Source organism: Palaemon carinicauda, chromosome 21 (assembly GCF_036898095.1).
Source record: "Palaemon carinicauda isolate YSFRI2023 chromosome 21, ASM3689809v2, whole genome shotgun sequence".
NCBI classification, from domain to species: Eukaryota; Metazoa; Arthropoda; class Malacostraca; order Decapoda; family Palaemonidae; genus Palaemon; species Palaemon carinicauda.
Window position 1 is genome coordinate 106,456,287 of NC_090745.1, and position 19,475 is coordinate 106,475,761.

Sequence of the window (19,475 nt, forward strand, 5' to 3'; positions counted from 1 at the left end):
ATATATATATATATATATATATATATATATATATATATATATATATAATATATATATATATATATATATATATATATATATATAATATATATATATATATATATATATATATATATATATATATATATATATACATATATATTTATATATATATATATATATATATATATATTTATATATAATATATATAGACATATACATATATATATAATATATAATATATATATATATATATATATATATATATATATATATATATATATATATATATATATATATATATATATATTTATTCATATATAATATATATAGACATATACATGTATATACATAATATATATATATATATATATATATATATATATATATATATATATATATATATATATATATATATATATATATATATAAACTGTACATTATATAGCACATAAATATCTATTTACACTTATAAACTTGTATATATAGATTCATATGCTTCAAACAATATAATCTTGGATTTATACCTAGACCCACTATTAAATACTCGTGACAATATGCTATCTTTGAAATACCATTTTAAAGAAACTATAAATTAATCTAATAATTTTGATTTCAGCACCACACAGACTGATGAATTTTGTATAAACTTATTTTGCGATTGTTTCTTTCAGCTTCTTTGTAACCATTAAAAACTTCGTTGTTACATGCAGTTATTTTATCAATATAAATAAAAACAATTGCATTGAAGCACAACACAATTATCACTTATTTTTACCATCCTCCGAAGAATAATCTCGATATTGCATAAAAGAAAGTTTCCTAAATACAGCATTCACTTCGAACTATTTGACTTTTTTTTTTTCTTTCTTGACAACGTTATGGCCATTCTGACGACTTTGTTCTCGCGATACGTAAATAATAAATGAACATTCATATGTTGCGTTAACAATGTTCTTGAAAAAAACCTTAACCTTACCTAGAGAATGCTGGAAATTTGAACACCATCCTGTCTAGATAAAATCTAGAGTTGCTTAATTACAATACGTTTTAGGTAATAATTTCAAGTAACTCCGTCTATTACAATCTACCCAATGGGCGACTTAAGAATTTACAAAACATAAATAGAGGAGGTCTCACTCCGATGAAACATTATTCCTAAACTAATTGAATTAAACTGGCTCCTTTAAGAGAGAATAGTTTAAAATATGTACAATAATTAATTAAGTTATCAGAATCGAACGTTCAAAATATCTAAGAGAATGAAATGCTACACATCGTGCAAACAACGAACTGTATCAACATAAGAAGTTACAAGCGGTTTCAAGTTACTGTAGCCAAGATGTGCAGTTATTAACCTCTACTGTAGGCACTAGATATTTAAAATATGCAGATCCTAGACTATATATATCAAGCTTTCATTAGACATCCGAATAACTGGGGATATTAATTCTCTCAAGAAAAAGCTGAAGACTGTCTTGATTCCTATGTTTCGATAATTTGGATTTGACATTATACGCGCTGTAATTATACTCTTTTATTTGCTTGTGTGATAGGACAAGGGAAATAAGAGCAAGTAGATAACGTAGTAGGCTGTTGGAAACGTCCCTGCTTTGCGATGCAATACCTAATGAAGAATTTTCCATCTTACATCCTGTGAATTGGATTCCTTTTGAGATGAAATAGAAAATATCCGATAATTCTGAAAGAGATATGAAATTTGAAAAGATGTAATACCAAGTTACAAACGTCTTGCTCGTCAATAGTAGCCTACCAGTTAATGTCACTGAGATAATGTGATTGTTTCCCTCATAACTCTTTATTACCTGGTAATCGCTTTTATATGTTTTCACCTAATATTAAGTATTTTATATTAGGTGTCGAGGGTTTTCTTTCTGTTCGTTTTTATATGTAAAGCGGGATTATCAACGTCAAAGAAGAGTTCAACAGTCTAAGCTGTACATTGTGTTACAGCTAGGCCTAGGCTCCCTGCATCTCCGGGAAAAGTTAGTAAAGAACGCTTAATTGCATATTATCATTATCCTGAATTTAAAGGGTACTGAGAGAGTATTTGTAAGCCAAGGTTCAGCATAATTTTTAAACTGCCAGACAGGAGTTAAAGACCTAATTAAGCTAAATAGCTTATTGTAGTGTCTGCAAGCTCGCCATCCTTGTGATCAAGGGATCTAGGGTTTAGAGAGCATATCATTATAGGTCTGAGTCACCAGCAGCCATTGCGTGGCTCTTCCTGGTCCTAGCTTGATAGAAATGGGACTTAGGCGCTGATCAGTTTCAAATGATAATATTAGAGCATTGTCCTGTTACAGCATTGTCACTGTCCCTTGCCTTTAATTCATGAACGACTTTAAACATTGAAGTAAATATTCACATGTACGATAATAGAGAACAGATATGGTAAAGTGACACAATTTTATGGAATTAAGGTTTAAAACCACTAATAGTAACCAGATTTCAGCATGGGTACTTCGATTGTTGTCAAAATGTTGTTAAATTGCAAACTACAGTCAAATTAATCTATAACTAACGCCAGATTACCACTATATTACGTACTATCAGTTCCTTGAAAACAGACTGACGAAGTAATTTGAAACGTCTCCGTTCTTGTGAAAACTTAAATCATGAACCGCGGGTTTTATTACAATACTTATTTCTGTTGTTACCAAACTGGAGCGTCAAATGTTTTGCAACATTATGCAAACATTTTACAATTTCAAAATATCAATAATATAATTCTAAAATATAATTTCGTCACCGTTTTACTGCTAACGCTCTCTCGCCTAGTACGAAGATTGAAGACTTTGTGCTTATGTTTAATTAAAAAAAATACAGGTATTGTCTGGATAAGGTTCATTAATTAAAGCAAATATATTAAGTGAAGCACCCTTATACGCAGAAAAAAATAGACAATGTAGAAATGAAAAAAGCAGGAATAATAAAATAAAGGTAGCATGAAAAGTCCAGTCAAGTCGTAGGCCTACTACATTTTTTGCCTCTTGCGCATTATAAGAAAAAATATTATTTATGATATGATATCGTTTATTTATTTCCTTATTTTCTTTCCACACTGGGCTCTTTATCAATATTTTTTATTCGATTAATAAATTGAGATGGAAGATTTCAACGTCTGTTGTTGATGTGGATGCGTTAGAGATTGTAGTAGTAATTATCATCATCATCATCATGATCAATCATTCGAGCACAATAACAACTCTTCGCCTTTCCTGCTTTAACTTTTATATCACTCTCACATAAACCACCCAGGAAACCCCAGACACATGTGTTGCAACAAGTTGGACCTATTGCAGAGATAAATACGATAAACTTCGCTTCCAGCATCCACCAAAGGTAAATAAATGAATAATTTATATGTTGGAAGTAACTAAGGAAAGCAGACTTGTAAAACGATCAACAAAAGTGTGGTTAGGCCTAGATGTCCAATGGCAAATTACTCGGTAATATCAATTACCCTTAAGTAATTTGAATTTCTGTGAAGGAAAGCAATGTAAAATTAGTGTTGTTTTCAGCTTATTCAAGTGTGGATCAAGCTTATCATATACTAGGCCTGTGGTAACTACAGGATTTTCCTACATTCATCTGCGTGCTGAATGGGCTCACAGGCCCCAGCGCCTGGTTATCTAGCCCACATTCCATGAATTTAATTCGTTGTGTGGTACGGCCGTTAATGCATCTCATGATAACTGAAGACTTTACTGATGGTCTTTCCAAGTGTGCTTTGGGCCCCCAGGTGCACTAACTTTTCACTTTCCACTATGCCTAGGTCTACATTCCTTATTTCCAATTTTGCAGTCCACCTTTTTAACTTTTACCTCACAATGCATCTGTGATTATTTTTCCCAAGTTGCGTCCTAGACCTGACTGGCGTCTCAGGCTCCAGTGCCAGGCCGTATAGCCAAGATTCATAAATCGTAGCATCCATGAATATTTACCGGTGTGACGGCCTGTACGATCCCCCGGTCTCAGAATTCTCCTTGACATTGTATAATGATTCTTTTCCGCCATTAGCTCGCTTCGCTCGCTTGAAAATAAAACATTAAGCTCGTATGTACTGGCAAGCGGTAATGTTGAGCTGCGCACGCTAACATTGCAGTTTGCCAGTGCATACGAGGTCGACGTTTTATTTTCCTGTAACAACGGCAATGTTCGCGCATGCGCAGATTATCAAGGAGAATTCTGAGACCGGGGGATCGTTCAGACTGTCACACCTGGTCAAATCATAACCTACCAACTCACTGCCCACTGCATATACACGGTCAACTAACACACTAATGATAGACTCCCACCTGCGATTTTTTCGTCAAGCGACGTTGATTGATACCAGTTACCTTTAGATGAATAATAGATCACAACGCCATTGCGTAATACAAGCACTTTGTTCACAGTGAATCTCCTAGGGCGCTATCAATGTACACTCAAGCATGGGGCACGAGATGTCTTGCGGAGATTAAGTTTCGACTTTGCTAGGCTATTTTGGAAACCAGGCGTTTGAAAGTCATCGAGCGACAAACGGCGAATGGGGTGCGATGTCACTTGAAGGCTTGCGAATGTACAAGCGATCAAAATCATTGGAGCGATGTAAGAAGCGAACATTCCCGTGACAAATATATTCGCATCCACTATGTGGTGTGCTAGCCGGCACGTACGGAAAAATCACAAGTGGGAGTCCAGCCTTATCCTGAAGCCCCCCAACCTCTCCGGACACCTCTTAACTTATTCCATAAGACGAAACAATATGAAATGATCGCTCAAATCAGGGAAATAACATTGTAAAGCCCAGTCCGAATGATTGTGAAATAGGATGTTACCCTGTATTCTGCGAAAAAAAATTCTGAACCATAATCATTTGGAATCTTTTCCAAGAAAGTTGTAATTTTATAAATCAACAAATTATTTTTTTTCAGTTCAACATATTAGAGTTTCTTGCCTGTAGTTTTCATTGTAAAGAGGGGCCTTTTGCTTCGCTTCTTCTTGTAGTGGTATACAACTGCAGCAAAGAGGAAGTCCGTGTGAAGGATCAACTGCACCATGGGTGGGTCGTCTCTGATTAGGTGGGGGTGTCACGTAGGCTATTGCTGTAGAATCATTTTAGGTGTGCTTCCAGGAGCGGCCTGTTGCAAGGGAGTGTCTGCTGGATTTGGTTTGGTGTCCCCTTTTCACAACTGGCACTCAATGTTTTGTCTATCTTATCATCTATCGTCTGTCGTTCTACAGGCATTTGATGACCGTGTGCATGTTCCTGCAATGTCGCTGACAGTGCATTGTGTACGATCGATGTTTCCTATTGTTACGTCATGTTCCCAGCATTCATCCTGTCAGTCAGTCGGTCGCACGCTTCTGGTGCCATGTCACTTGTACCTTAGTCTCAAAATGTTTGACACCCATCATTCCGGCGTTCGAATGGTCATTCGAAACACAAATTCGCCTCCATGGGTGAGGACTATGACGTTTGAAGTAGGAGATGATGAATGGAAAAGTATTGAATTAAAAGAACAAGATAGAGATGACTGGGAAAATCAAAATCTAACTGAAGCCCTTTACGTCAGGAGGCATAGGAGATAATGAAGAGGATGATGAAATGCCCTACCTAATTGTATAGGTAGTTTATATTGATTTTATGAAGAGACATGATATCGAAGGCCAGGTTAGATAATGGAGGAGGTCGAGGGAGTGAGGAGGACACAGCACCCTAGGTTAGGTTAGGTGGGGGGTGGCAAGGTTAGACAGAATACCTGTATTTTATTTGTTTTAAGTTTTCCCCCATCCCCAATCTTGTTCTTCTCCAAGAGATTGCGTATCAATAAAATACCATGCAAACTAATTTCCAATACAGTGGAACCTCTACATCCGAACGTATCTACATCCGAATTTTCCAACATCCGAAGTAAAATTTGAGCAAGTTTTTTACTCTACACCCGAATTTTATTTCGACTCACGAAGTAAGCAATTTTCGTCGTACCGGTTGTATCCGAATTTTTCGACACGCGAAGTACAATTCGAACACGTTCTTATCTACACCCTAATTTTTTTTCGACACTCGAAGTAAACAATACTCGTACACGTAGTCGGTGCTCATAGCGCCTGATGTGTTTTTTATTTCCGCCGATAGAAGACAGCACTTCGACCTTAGAGGGACCCTCAATTAGCGTGGCTTGGGACATTGCTCTGTTCTCGTCGGCTTCGTGTGGTTGTGCCCTGTGCGTTCTGCTATTAACTGTGTTTTAATCGTGATTTTTTACGTTCATCCTTTTACGGTATTTTACGTAAATCATGGGTCCTAAAAGTTTTAGTTTCGCAATTGGTAGTGGTAGTGGTGAGAAAAGGAATAAGGGAATGCTTTCTTTAGAAGTAAAGTGAACTTGCAATAGGTTCGGCGCAAATAAAAGAGGTGTTAGGAAAATATCAAGACGTGGTCGACTTCATCGACAAATACCATCCAAAGAAATTGCAGGTTTGTCGTGTAGTTACGCAGTTTGATGATGTTTTCCTAACTTATTTTCGAAACATTCTGAAAAGCTGTACTAAGCAACTTTCTATCGATAGCTTCTTTAAAAAAACTACGAAGCGAACTCGTGATGAAGAGGAAGCAAGTGATTCAAAGAAAACAGCAAAGAGTGAAGAGAAAAAAATTCAATCAATTTTAGGTGTAGAGAGTGAATGTGATTATAATTAATCAAAAAGAAAATGTAAAAAAATATAAGATATGAAAAAAAAAAATAAGCTTAGTTATGTTAAAGTTCACTTAGTGTAAGTTAGAATAAGTTACGGTAGTGTACGTTTATAGTAGTTAACCTCTCTACCTCCTCGCCGCCCGTCCGTCTCCTCTCTGCGTAGCAAGACCAACAACACCTGCGCTGGAGTTTCTAAGGTAAAGTGACGCTAAAAACCCGTTTCTTATTTATCATTGTTTGATAATTCTTTTTTACATGTCTATTATCTAATTTAGTGTGCATTATTCTCATGGGAAATTATGTGTACAGTAGTAGTTTATTAAGAAGTTATCATAGGTTTTCGGGCTCAACCACGGATTAATCCTATTTCAATGTATTCTTATGGGAAAATTCGTTTCGACATCCGAACATTTTCTACATCCGAAGTCGGTAGTGGAACGGATTAAATTCGTATGTAGAGGTACCACTACTGAAATATCATACATAATAGTTTCCAAAATAAATGAAAGGTACATTTGTTCGAAACACATTACTGTGTAGATAAATTTTATTTCAAGTATCCCAAATCACCAATGGTCTAAACAAAATTTACCAAAGCACAGTCAGCCCTTGATATTCACAGGGGTTAGGTAACAGAGACAGGCACAAAAAGTAAGAACCGGCAAATACTTGCTATCCTAGGGTCAACTCATAACTTATCAACTCGCTGCCCACGGCCTACGTGCGCTCAATTAACACATTACGTAACCTACTGTACTGTACTGCCTAATACTGTTTTTAGTTGGTTCCTATCACAGTATAATTATTGCATCAATGTGTAAACACATTTCAGTAGCTGTAGGCGTACATGTACACACAGTACACCGTAAGACTACTGTACACATAACATGAGTCATCACAACACTTATTTGTAAGTAATGGAAGAACAAAACACTGTTGTTCTTATTTAATAACACTTGCTGATACACTGTAGTGTATATTACTGTACTTTAATGTACGTACGATAGATTAACTAAGGTAACGCTCGTAATATTCGCTGTTTTCTGCAGTTAACTTGCACCGGTACAACTCACTGTACAATTAGCCTATACAGTATCTACATTACTACTGTAAAGTATGGTATTCTGTGTACAGTACTCAGCAATAGTTAATATAACAATAACATTAATACACAATGAATACATTTAACACAGTAAAAATAAAATAAGTATCAGTTCAACACCTTAAGCATTTACGTATGAAGTTCTATGCAATAAGTCTGAAGTGCGTGTGTGGGGGTAGAGTAATGGACGTATCACACTATATACCAAAATCACTTTAAACACACTAGATATTTAGGCCTACAGATTTTTACATCACTTATACATCACAACGTGTTTCTGCACCCAAGGAATGACGATGTGCGACTGAGGCCAAGTTAACGAGAGTTGGGGGTGTTGTGCTGTGCTGTGCGAGGCATGCGAGTGCAAAGAAGTGCGGTCGGTTTGAAATGGTCAGGTTGCAAGAGTACTTATCGTGAAACCATAAATACATGATTTTTATTTAAAATGTTATGAGGTTCTCTGTATCGCTAATGACTGAATCCGTCAAAATAGATCCCGTAAATATTGAGGGCTAACTAAATTTTCTAAGCTGACAGTATTATCAAGGTAAAATTAAAAATAAAATACCGTTCACCACTATAAAATGCTTTGACATGAGTAAATATGTACGTAAAGTACTGCAGTTAAAACAGTAACTCATACATACTGAAACTGATGGTTATAGAAATTTAAAGACATACAGTATTAACCATTTTGGTCTAGGCTAAACTATGCCAACATAGGCTAGGCTAGGCTAGGCTCGGTAGGTTAAGTTAGAGATGACAAAATAGACTTGATTAGCTTTGAGAGTTATACTGTAGGTTGGCTAGGCTAGCTTAGGAAAATGTTATCTGACTAGCCACATTACGATAACATAGGTTTGCCTACCATAGCTTTGACAAATTCATATGATATTACTGTAATATAGTAGGTGGTAAAACTAATACTATTTGTATTCCTTTCCTTTTATTGATAAAGCAATACAGGTACTAGTATAATATTTTAGGAGAGTTTAGGTTAGGTAAGCCAACTTATGCTAGTCCAGCATAATTCGGTCATATCCATGAGAACATATGGTTACAATACATGTAAAATGTTATCTTAAGTGGATATGGGGAGTGCGCAAAAATGTTGATATGACGTATGCATTTTTGTGCCATGTCATTCTAGGTGTTGTTCATGATTGTGGATACATGTACTGATTTTAGTATGCACATATAACTGTTCATTCATATGAATATGATGGAATTAGTTTAACCTAGTTATGCATGCCCTGCCTAGGATAGGTTAGGTAAGTATTGAATTAAAAGTTCAAGATTGAGACGACTGGTAAAATCGCGTTCTAACCGAAGCCCTTTGCGTCAGTAGGCATAGGAGATAATGATGAGGTGATGATATGCCCTAACTAAGTTTATAGGTACAGTGAACCCTCGTTTATCGCGGTAGATAGGTTCCAGACCTGACCGCGATAGGTGAAAATCCGCGAAGTAGTGACACCATATTTACCTATTTATTTAACATGTATATTCAGACTTTTAAAACCTTCCCTTGTACGTAGTACTGTTAACAAACTACCCTTTAATGTACAGAACACATAATGCATGCACTACAGTACCCTAAACTAAAACAGGCACAAATATTAAAGGCGATTTTATATCATGTGTTTCCTAAACACGCCAAAAAGCACAATAAAAAATGGCAACCAATGTTTTGTTTACGTATCTCTGATCATAATGAAGAAACAAACGCATTTAGTGTACACATCTGTGTATAGGTTAGTTTTTGCATCGATTATATTGATTATACAGTATGTTGATTTTGTTATTACCAATGTTTTACTTAATTTTTCTTAGGACTTCCAAATGAAATGTTTTTCTTTATGACGCCGCCTTAAACGACGACGTCATAAAGTACGCTCAGTAAACAAAGAAGGCATTTAACGCGCATGATGAAAGTGATAAATAATGATATTTACAGTAAAAGCTTTTAGAAAATATGTTATTACAAATATTATTTACCGTATCTATATAAAATCATACAGTACATACTGTACGTAGCAAAGCAGGAAAACAATTTACGAGAGAGAGAGAGAGAGAGAGAGAGAGAGAGAGAGAGAGAGAGAGAGAGAGAGAGAGAGAGAGAGATTGTTTTACGTACGTAAATGTAAATTTTAAACAAAAAAATATGATTGGTTACAACATGTATACTCTTCAGACTTTTAAAACCTTCCCTTTAACTTAATGCATACAGTACTAAACTAAAACAGGCACAAATATTAAAGTAAAAAATAAAGATTGTTACTGTACTCACCACGAAAGAAGTTGAAGAAAAACTTGAATGATGATGGCGATGAATTTGCTGCACAGTAGAAATGATGATGATGAAGCTGATTATGTCTTCTACTGTGCAGCCAATGATAGTATTTTACGTCTCTTCAGACGGAGGTGTCTTTTCCTGGGACACCTCTTCAACTTCTTCCTGGGAAACTTCTTCAATTTCTTCTGAAGGCGTACTAGCAGGAGGAACTGGCTCTTTTTTGCGAGGCTGGAAGAACATTGTGATCGGAAGTTGCTGCCGCTGCTTCTTTTTCGCTCTAAGAGCATCCTGTAGGGAGTCATGTCTTCATCGATCTTGTTGCAGAATTGCATAGACCGAACCATATCCTCGTCCCACTCTTGCAACATTTCTTTCAACTCCTTCGCATGGCTGCAGGCCTTGGCAAGCCGTTCTAATGTTAAGCCTGTTTCTTCGACATTTTCTTGGGTCTCTTCCTGTGTTTCGCTCTCTTCTTCACTGGCCGATTTCGTCAGGTCTTCTAGGTCTGCGTCAGTTAGCGGCTGGGAATGGCAGTCCAACAAGTCGTCGACGTCTTCAGTCGTCATGTCGCCAAACCCGTCACCTCCAATTATCGCAGCCAACTGCAGAGATTTACGTATTGCAGAGTGTTGGATTTCAGACGGAGTAAATCCCTCGTCGTCGTAAACAATCTGGGGCCACAACTTCTTCCAGCTCGCATTCACGGGTGCAGGTTTCATTTCTTGCAGTGCCTTCTGAATGTTCTGCAGGCACGTGGCTATGGTGTACTGCCGCCAGTGCGCCACCAAGTTAAAATCTTCATCCTCATCATCTTGGGCAGCATCCACACACGCAACGAGGTCCGCCAAGGTATTCTTCGTGTAGAGGGCCTTGAACGCCCTGATAACCCCCTGGTCCATCGGTTGAATTAATGACGTGGTGTTGGGTGGCAGGAACTCAACCTGAATGCCCTCATGCGACAGATCAGTTGTGTGTCCACCAGCGTTATCCATAAGGAAAAGGATCTTGAATGGCAAGCCCTTCTCTACGAGATATTTGCTGACTTGCGGGATGAAACACTGGTGAAACCAGTTGGAGGTCAGCATCTTCGTAATCCATGCTTTTGGATTATGCATCCAGTACACGGGAAGGAGATTCTTATTTTTATTTTTCAAAGCGCGAGGATTTTTCGACTTGTAAATAAGCCCCGGCTTTAGCAAAAATCCAGCAGCATTGCCACACATCACGTGGGTAGCTCGATCCTTGAATGCTTTAAAGCCAGAGGCTTTGGCTTCTTCTTTGAACAGGAAAGTTCGCGACGGGATTCTCTTCCAAAACAAGCCGGTCTCATCCATATTAAACACTTGTTCCAGCTTGTATCCACCTTCGGCGATAATATTCTTGAACGTCTGGTTCACGTAAGTTTCAGCAGCGGCAGTGTCAGCGGAAGCAGCCTCGCCATGCAGGGAAACGCTTTTCAGGGCGAAGCGTTTCTGAAACTTGGTGAACCATCCTTTGCTGGCGGAAAAACGTTGTTTCTGACGCTGGGAATCAGTGGATGCCCCTGGTTGAGGTTCATCTACATCATCATCTTCTTCAGCATGGTCGCCATCGTCGTCTTGAGGTTCCTTTGCCGCAAAATTCTCATACAAGCTCAAAGCCTTGGTTCAGATGGTGTTCGTATCCAAGGCTATGTTCTTCTTCCGGCAGTCGGCAATCCACACTGCTAAAGCACCTTCCATGCGTACGATCGTTTTATTACGCGTAGTAACGACTCGCTTCGCTGATCTGCTAAAGGTGATGGTAGCCGTCTTTCTAATGTTCGCCTCGTCCTTCTTGATATAGCGAACGGTGGATTCGCTGATTCCAAAATGGCGGGCTGCGGACGCGTAACTTCTACCGTCTTTTAACATATCGAGAAGCGTCACCTTCTCAGCAATCGTCATCATCCTTCGGTGGCGTTTAGGCTCACTACCAGCCTTAGTAGAAGCAGAACGCTTTGGAGGCATTGTACAGTAGGGTTTAACAGAAAGTTCAACAAAAAGTTCAACTTAAAACAGTCACGCACAACACAGATTAAAGTTCACAATAACTTAACGTCTACACAGCGATATGGCGGGAGACAAAGTGACCGCGAATACGTAGATGCTGGAAGTTGGAGATGCAGTCAAAACACCAATCACAGGCTAGATAACAAAACTTGGGTTCTGATTCGTCATCTATCAGCGCTTGAACCAATCACAACCCGTCTTATATGCTACGTAGGTTACCAATTCAAAATACAAGATACCCTACGTATACTGTACAGTAATAATAATAATAATAATAAATAATGATAATAATAATAATAATAATGATAATAATAATGATAATAATGACAATAATAATTTTAATAACAACAACAACAATAATAATAATAATAACAATAATAATACAGCTTTACGTACGCTATTTTACGCTTGTTTTGTTGTAGGATCTCTCTCTCTCTCTCTCTCTCTCTCTCTCTCTCTCTCTCTCTCTCTCTCTCTCTCTCTCTCGTACGCTTATTCGAGATGTGATTTTTGCAACAAAGAATATTATTGGATGCAGTACTACGTACGTATACATACAAAAGATTCATGGAAAAGAAGCGCATCCATTACATTTGTAGTACAGTAGTAGCCATCAGCAGCCTTACACCATTCTAATATGGTATGACTGCATCTGATTTGCGTTTCATGTTCGATTTAATTTTACTACGTACTATATACAGTACTGAATTATCGTATGATCACATTCTCTTTTCGTGTTTTATTTCTTTCTGTGGTGAATTATATGTCATATGTAATGCAATGAACAATCAGTAAGAGCAGATATTACTAATTACAGTATTAATGGAATTACAGGTAACGAAATATCGTGTTTGGGGTCTTCAGATATCGCGGTATTTTCGAAATTTCCGGAAAATCCGCGATATATATATATATATATATGGGTTATGAAAAAAACCCGCGAAGTGGTGAATCCGCGATGGTTGAACCGCGAAGTAGCGAGGGCTCACTTGTTTATATTAGTTTTATGAACGGATATGAAATTGAAGGGCAGGCTAGATAACGAAGGAAGTTGCAGGAGTAAGGACGACAGAACATCCTAGGTTAGGTTAGGTGGGTGTGGCAATAAGTCTAAAGCATGACGCAACTCTTGAGCCATCGACTGTGCGTGTGGGGTAGAGTAATGTATGTATCACATTATATACCAAAATCACTTTAAACACTAGACATGTAGGACTACAGATTTCCATCACATTTATACATCAAAACGTGTTTCTGCAGACAAGGAATGACGATGTGCGACTGAGGCTAAGTTAGCGAGAGTTAGGGTGTTGTGCTGTGCTGTACTGTACTGTGCTGTGCTTAACGAGGCATGTGGGTGCAAAGAAGCGCGGTTGGTTTGAAATCGTCAGGTCGCAAGAGTACTTATTGCGAAACCATAAATACATGATTTTTTATTTAATATGTTATGAGGTTCTCTGTATCGCTAATGACTGAATCCGTGAAGATAGAACCCTGAATATTGAGGGGTGACTAAATTTTCTAACTGTAAGCATATATATATATATATATATATATATATATATCAAGGTAAAATAAAAAATAAAATACTGTATACCACCACAAAATGGCTTTGACGTGAGTAAATATTTTCGTAAAGCACAGTGCATAAATCAATAACTCTTACGTACTTAAACTAATGATTATAGAAATTTAAAAGCATAGTTGTTTGTTTGTATGGATTTGACTGGTGTGCAAATATAGCCATTTTGGTCAAGGCTAAACTATGCCAAAATAGGCTAGGCTAGGTTTGGTAGGCTAAGCTAGAGATGCCAAATTAGGCTTGATTAGCTTTGACAGATATGCTGTAGGTTGGCTAGGCTAGCTTAGGTAAATGTTATCTGACTGGCCACTTTACGGTAACATAGGTTTGCCTACCATAGCTTTGACAAATTCATATGATATTAGTGCAATACAGTAGGTAGCAAAAATAAAACTATTTGTATTTCTTTTATCAGTAGTAAATATTGTTTATATAGATTTGATAGAGCTATCCTCGTATATTATTTTAGGAGAATTTAGGTTAGGTAAGCCAACTTAGGCTAGTCCAGCATAGTTCAGTCATATCCATGAGAACACATGCTAGTCCAGCATAGTTCGGTCACATCCATGAGAACATATGGTTTCAATACATATAAAATGTTATCTATAGTGGATATGGTGAGTGCGCAAAAATGTTGATATGCATTATGCATTTTTGTGCGATATCATTCTAGGTGCTGTTGTTTATGATTGTGGATACATTTAATGATTTTATCATGCACATATAACTGTTTATTCATATGGATTTGATGGAATTAGGTTGACCTAGGTATGCATACCCTGCCTATGCTAGGTTAGGTAGGCCAACATAAGATTAACATTGTAACTAGTGTTGCGTTTGTGCATATATATATATATATATATATATTTATATATATATATATATATATATATATATATATATATATATATATATATATATACATGTGTGTGTATATATATATATATATGTGTGTGTGCATATATATATATTGAAAAGATAATGATAATGTATTGTAATGTTCCAAAATCAGGAATATATATATATATATATATATATATATATATATATATATATATATATTATATATATATATGTATATATGTGTATATATATATGTATATATGTATATACTGTATATATATATATATATATATATATATATATATATATATATGTGTATATATATATATATGTATATATATATATATATATATATATATATATATATATATATATATATATATATATGGTGTAGATACAAAATTTCAACATTATCCAATCCCTTAACAGCAGTATTTATAGAGAAAACCCACACTAGTTACTAACACAACTAACTTTTACTTGCTTAATCACAGATGAATTCTAAGAGTAGTAAATGTTTTACAGTATTATTTACTTCCAAACAACTGTACAGAGGGATCCTATACAATGTGTCAAAGGTCACTACATAGTGCAGCATTCGCATCTATCTTGCACCCATTATCACACCACTTATCCAATCATCCCTAGGCCTTGTTGCCCTACCAATTCCTCCTACTTCTGAATTATAGACTTTTTTCATTAGCTTATAGATATCCAGTCCTTCCACATGCCTGAGCCACTTTAAAATACCCTGATCCTTTCCTTTGTAATATTTCTAATTAGTATCTTTCTTTACAGTATAACTCCTAAGTAGTGTACCTCTAAGAATCGTCAACTTTCATTCTAATATTCATTCATAACTTAATCATCCCTATTTTTATTTACACTCAATACCTTGCTCATGCTCACATTTGTTATTAAATTTTCCCCTCTTGCAAATATTTTCAAACTCTTACCTGCTTGTGCCGTACCTTTTCACAGCCCCTAAACATCAACCTTTCCACGTTGTATTCAAAGTTCTCTTAACACTTTTGTCACGGATGGACTTTCACATAAAGCCAGTCACTCTCCAGCCTATATACTGTAATATACATTTTTCTTCTATCACAAAAACATTTGTTTTCAACATCCATTGATCTATACCACACATTCTTCTGAACCCTCTTCATTTAGTCTCTATTGATTACCCGGTATACAGTATTTTAAAAACTTTCCTTAATTAATGAATGCCCCATACTGCATTTTCAATTTACATAAAGATTTCTCTCACAATTACAGATCAATATCTTTACCACAGATATCCCTGCATTAAGGGGGTCAGTTGACTGATGCGGCCTCTTCCAGTGTATTTTGACAAAGACATCCTCTTCTACCAAACCTTGTCTCTCCATATTATCCTTCACCTTATCTCATCTAATTTTCTACCTTGCTCTCTATCTTCTCCTCCCCTAACAGGTTTCTCCCGAGCCCTTCTCACTCCCTCCCCACCACCCATCATAAACACGTGCCCACACCATCTCATTTGTGACACTCTTATCATATCTTTAATCTTTACTATGTCTGACATTCTTCATTTTTCATCATTATCCAGCTCAGCTTTCTCATCTCTTGTTTTCTCAAGCTTTGATTGAGCCCACGTTTCATATCCGTACATTAACACCAGTTTTATTAATTTGCTGTAAATCCTGACTTTCATTTTTTTTTTTTTTTTACCACGTACCACTCCCACTACCTCCCTCCATTTCCCCCAATCTGCTTTTATCCATTTCTCTACTTCAGCCTCACATCCTCCCTCCTGACTTACAGTAAATATCAAGTTTTTAAATTGTTCCACCTGTTTTGTAACAGAGCCTCTACTTTCATGTACAGTATGGCTATCCTGTCCCTACCTTACTTACTGCTCACTGTAACCTCAGTCTTATCCACATTCACCCTCAAGCCACTCTTCTCCAAAGTCTCCCGTCACTCTACAACCCTTCTAGCTAAGTTTACCTCATTTTCAGCAGTAATCACCAAATCATCTGTAGATAGCAACTCTAGCAACTCTTCATTTCAGATCTCTTCACTTAGCACATCCACACTCAGCACAAATATTGTACAAACTGGCCTAATGCTGACCCCTGGTGTAATCCAACAGTAACTTCAAAGGTTTCTATTTCCCCAACTGCTGTTATTACTTTTGTCCTTGTTCTTTTGTAGACCATCTCACATAAATACAGATATTACATTACAAAACATTTGATCCAAGCAGTGTTCCCTTTCTAATTCCACACCGTTCTTCACTTAAAAGTCCTTGTGTGACTTCTTTTACCTTCTCCCTTAAAAGCTTACCATAAATCATTCCGGGTATACAAAGTAACATTATGTCTGTATATTCCTCATCATCACCTTGTTTTATACTGAACAACATAGCACTTATTCCTCTCGGCCATTCTTTTGAAACCTTTCCCTCCATACAGAGGGAATTCAGACACAAAATGTTTGAAGGAGTTTAGAATGTAGGTAAAAAAGAAGATAGTTAGTTGAGAAAAATTGTAGTTGGAAATGAAGTGTGTTTGGATGTGGAGACAGGAGTTTGATTTGGTTAGAAATTTGGCCTGAGATAAGGACGTGCTATGTCACTGTTGATGTTCAATAGGGATGGAGAGATGTGAAAGGTCAAAGAGTGAACAGATGATAAACAAATGGAAGTTCAATAAGAAACTTGGTTGTGAGTGGTATATGGAATGGTTTACGTTTATAGATGGTACATTGGTGTATGGGAGAAAGTAGGGTGACGAAGAGTAAATAGAAGTTTGGAAAATGAATTAATGAATGGTTGCATGTACGGTGGAAGGAAGAAAGTGGCTGATTCATATTCAGTAGATATTTTGGTGTAAATATCAAGAATGATGGTAAGATGAGAGAGGTGAGTTACAACATAAAAAAAGCAAGATATCACGACGCATGCAAAAGATTTTGCGACATCAGTCGTTGTGGAATCAAGGGGGGGGGGGATGTGAGAAGGGGTTAATTGATGAACCCACTTTAATGAAGCCAATTATTGCAGTTGAATGTTCAATAAAGAAAATGGTTGAAGCTGTAGACAGGAATAGAGTAATAGTTTGCTTAGCATAAGCTATTTGGTGTCTGCCAGAGTGTAGGGGTGGGGGAGATAGGGTTGAGGGGTGTACTTGATAGCCAGGAAACGCAAGTGTTAGTAATGGGGTGAATGGCCTAAGTGCTAATTTGGTTGTGGGGTTTGTTGTTCGACTCTAGAACCATTCCCTGTTAATATGATAATGATATACACACATACATTATATATATATATATATATATATATATATATATGTGTGTGTGAGTGTGTGTGTGTGTGAGTGTGTGTGTGTGTGTCTAGGTATGGTGCATTATATAAAAAACACTTTTTATTCATCTATCTAAGAATCCCTCTCCCTCAATGGTCTCCCAGGCTCTAGTATCAGGCCTTATGGATCAAATTAAAGTTCATATATCCAATCTCTCTCTCTCTCTCTCTCTCTCTCTCTCTCTCTCTCTCTCTCTCTCTCTCTCTCTCTCTCTCTTCAAAGCGGTGACCTGAAATGATCGCTTAGCTTCCAGAGTGCATTTGCCACTCGAGGATTGTCAATTTGCGTAACAACTGGTATCGGGAAGGATGCAACACACTTCTTATCGATTGTTTGAACAACGCCAGAATTCGAAGGCTGAATCGCAAATAACAAACTTTGTAAAGCTACGGATATGGACACAATAGTTTTCAAGAGTATTGGCATTTTACCCAAATGAAAATATAGGGATAAAATATAGGGATATAATATATATATATATATATATATATATATATATATATATATATATTATATATATACTCTGTATATATATATATATATATATATATATATATATATATATATATATATATATATATATGTATATATATAGTTAGTCAGCCGTAACTAGTCCACTACAGGACAATGGCCTCAGACTAGTTCTTCCAATCGCGTCCGTTTATGGGTTTCTTTGCCAGTTTATACCCGAAAATGTGCTTAGTTCGCCAATCGTTCGTCTTCTCTATTATCTGTTATTCTCATTATATGTCCTGTCCATGTCCATTTCTTTCCTTACACGAACCTATAACTTAACAGTATAAGCATTGTAAATATATCCCTTGTTATGCTTAATGAACCCGGACTCAACACGACCGCCCCCACATGAAGAAATTGATACCTTATTCATATATGATACTTAGGATAGGTTTCTTTGGGCTATTCGCCCAACGATATCTTTACCATTGAACTAACTGTTCGCAGCGGACTTTCCCAGAAAGCATTTGGCATTTTTAACAGACTCCTTAAATTGTAAACACATCTAACGACATAATTACCATTAGTACTTCTAACATGAAAATTCTTGGTTGTAATATAAAAAAGTTCTAAAATTAAAATTCTTGGTTGTAATATAAAAAAGGGTCTGAAATTAAAATTCTTGTTTGTAATGTAAAAAAAAGGATCTAAAATCAAAATTATTGGTTGTAATATATAGAAAAGTTCTAAAATGAAAATTCTTGGTTGTAATATAAAAAAATGATTTTTTTCCCTGCTCTGTAAGAGGTTAGTCACGTTAGTGTCGTCAGTTCACTGTAGACATTACTCGAGAGACATTACAGTATAGCCCCTTTCCCACTTGATGTCCATTATCTTAATATTTACTTCACGATGCAAACGGGGGCCCTCCCCCCAACTCACCAGGGTAAGGCCTGAGGCCCAAATTTTTATATATATCTAATTCGCCGAGTACTCTCTTGGTAAATTAATGGTATATTTGCTTTGTCAAATGCTGTGCCCTTATAAGAATACTAAAGGAGTGCTTAAGCTCACAGAAAGCTTCTTTTCAAGGATCTTAGCAGGTTAATTTTTAAGATAAAATAATCAATAGC

The 19,475-nt window shown here is 36.4% G+C and overlaps 1 protein-coding gene across 2 annotated transcripts in view; it reads right to left on the reverse strand.

Annotated features, from left to right (window-relative positions):
* Positions 1–19,475, reverse strand: part of LOC137615393 (uncharacterized) — a 326,176-nt gene that overhangs the window by 289,381 nt on the left and 17,320 nt on the right. The window lies entirely within an intron of this gene.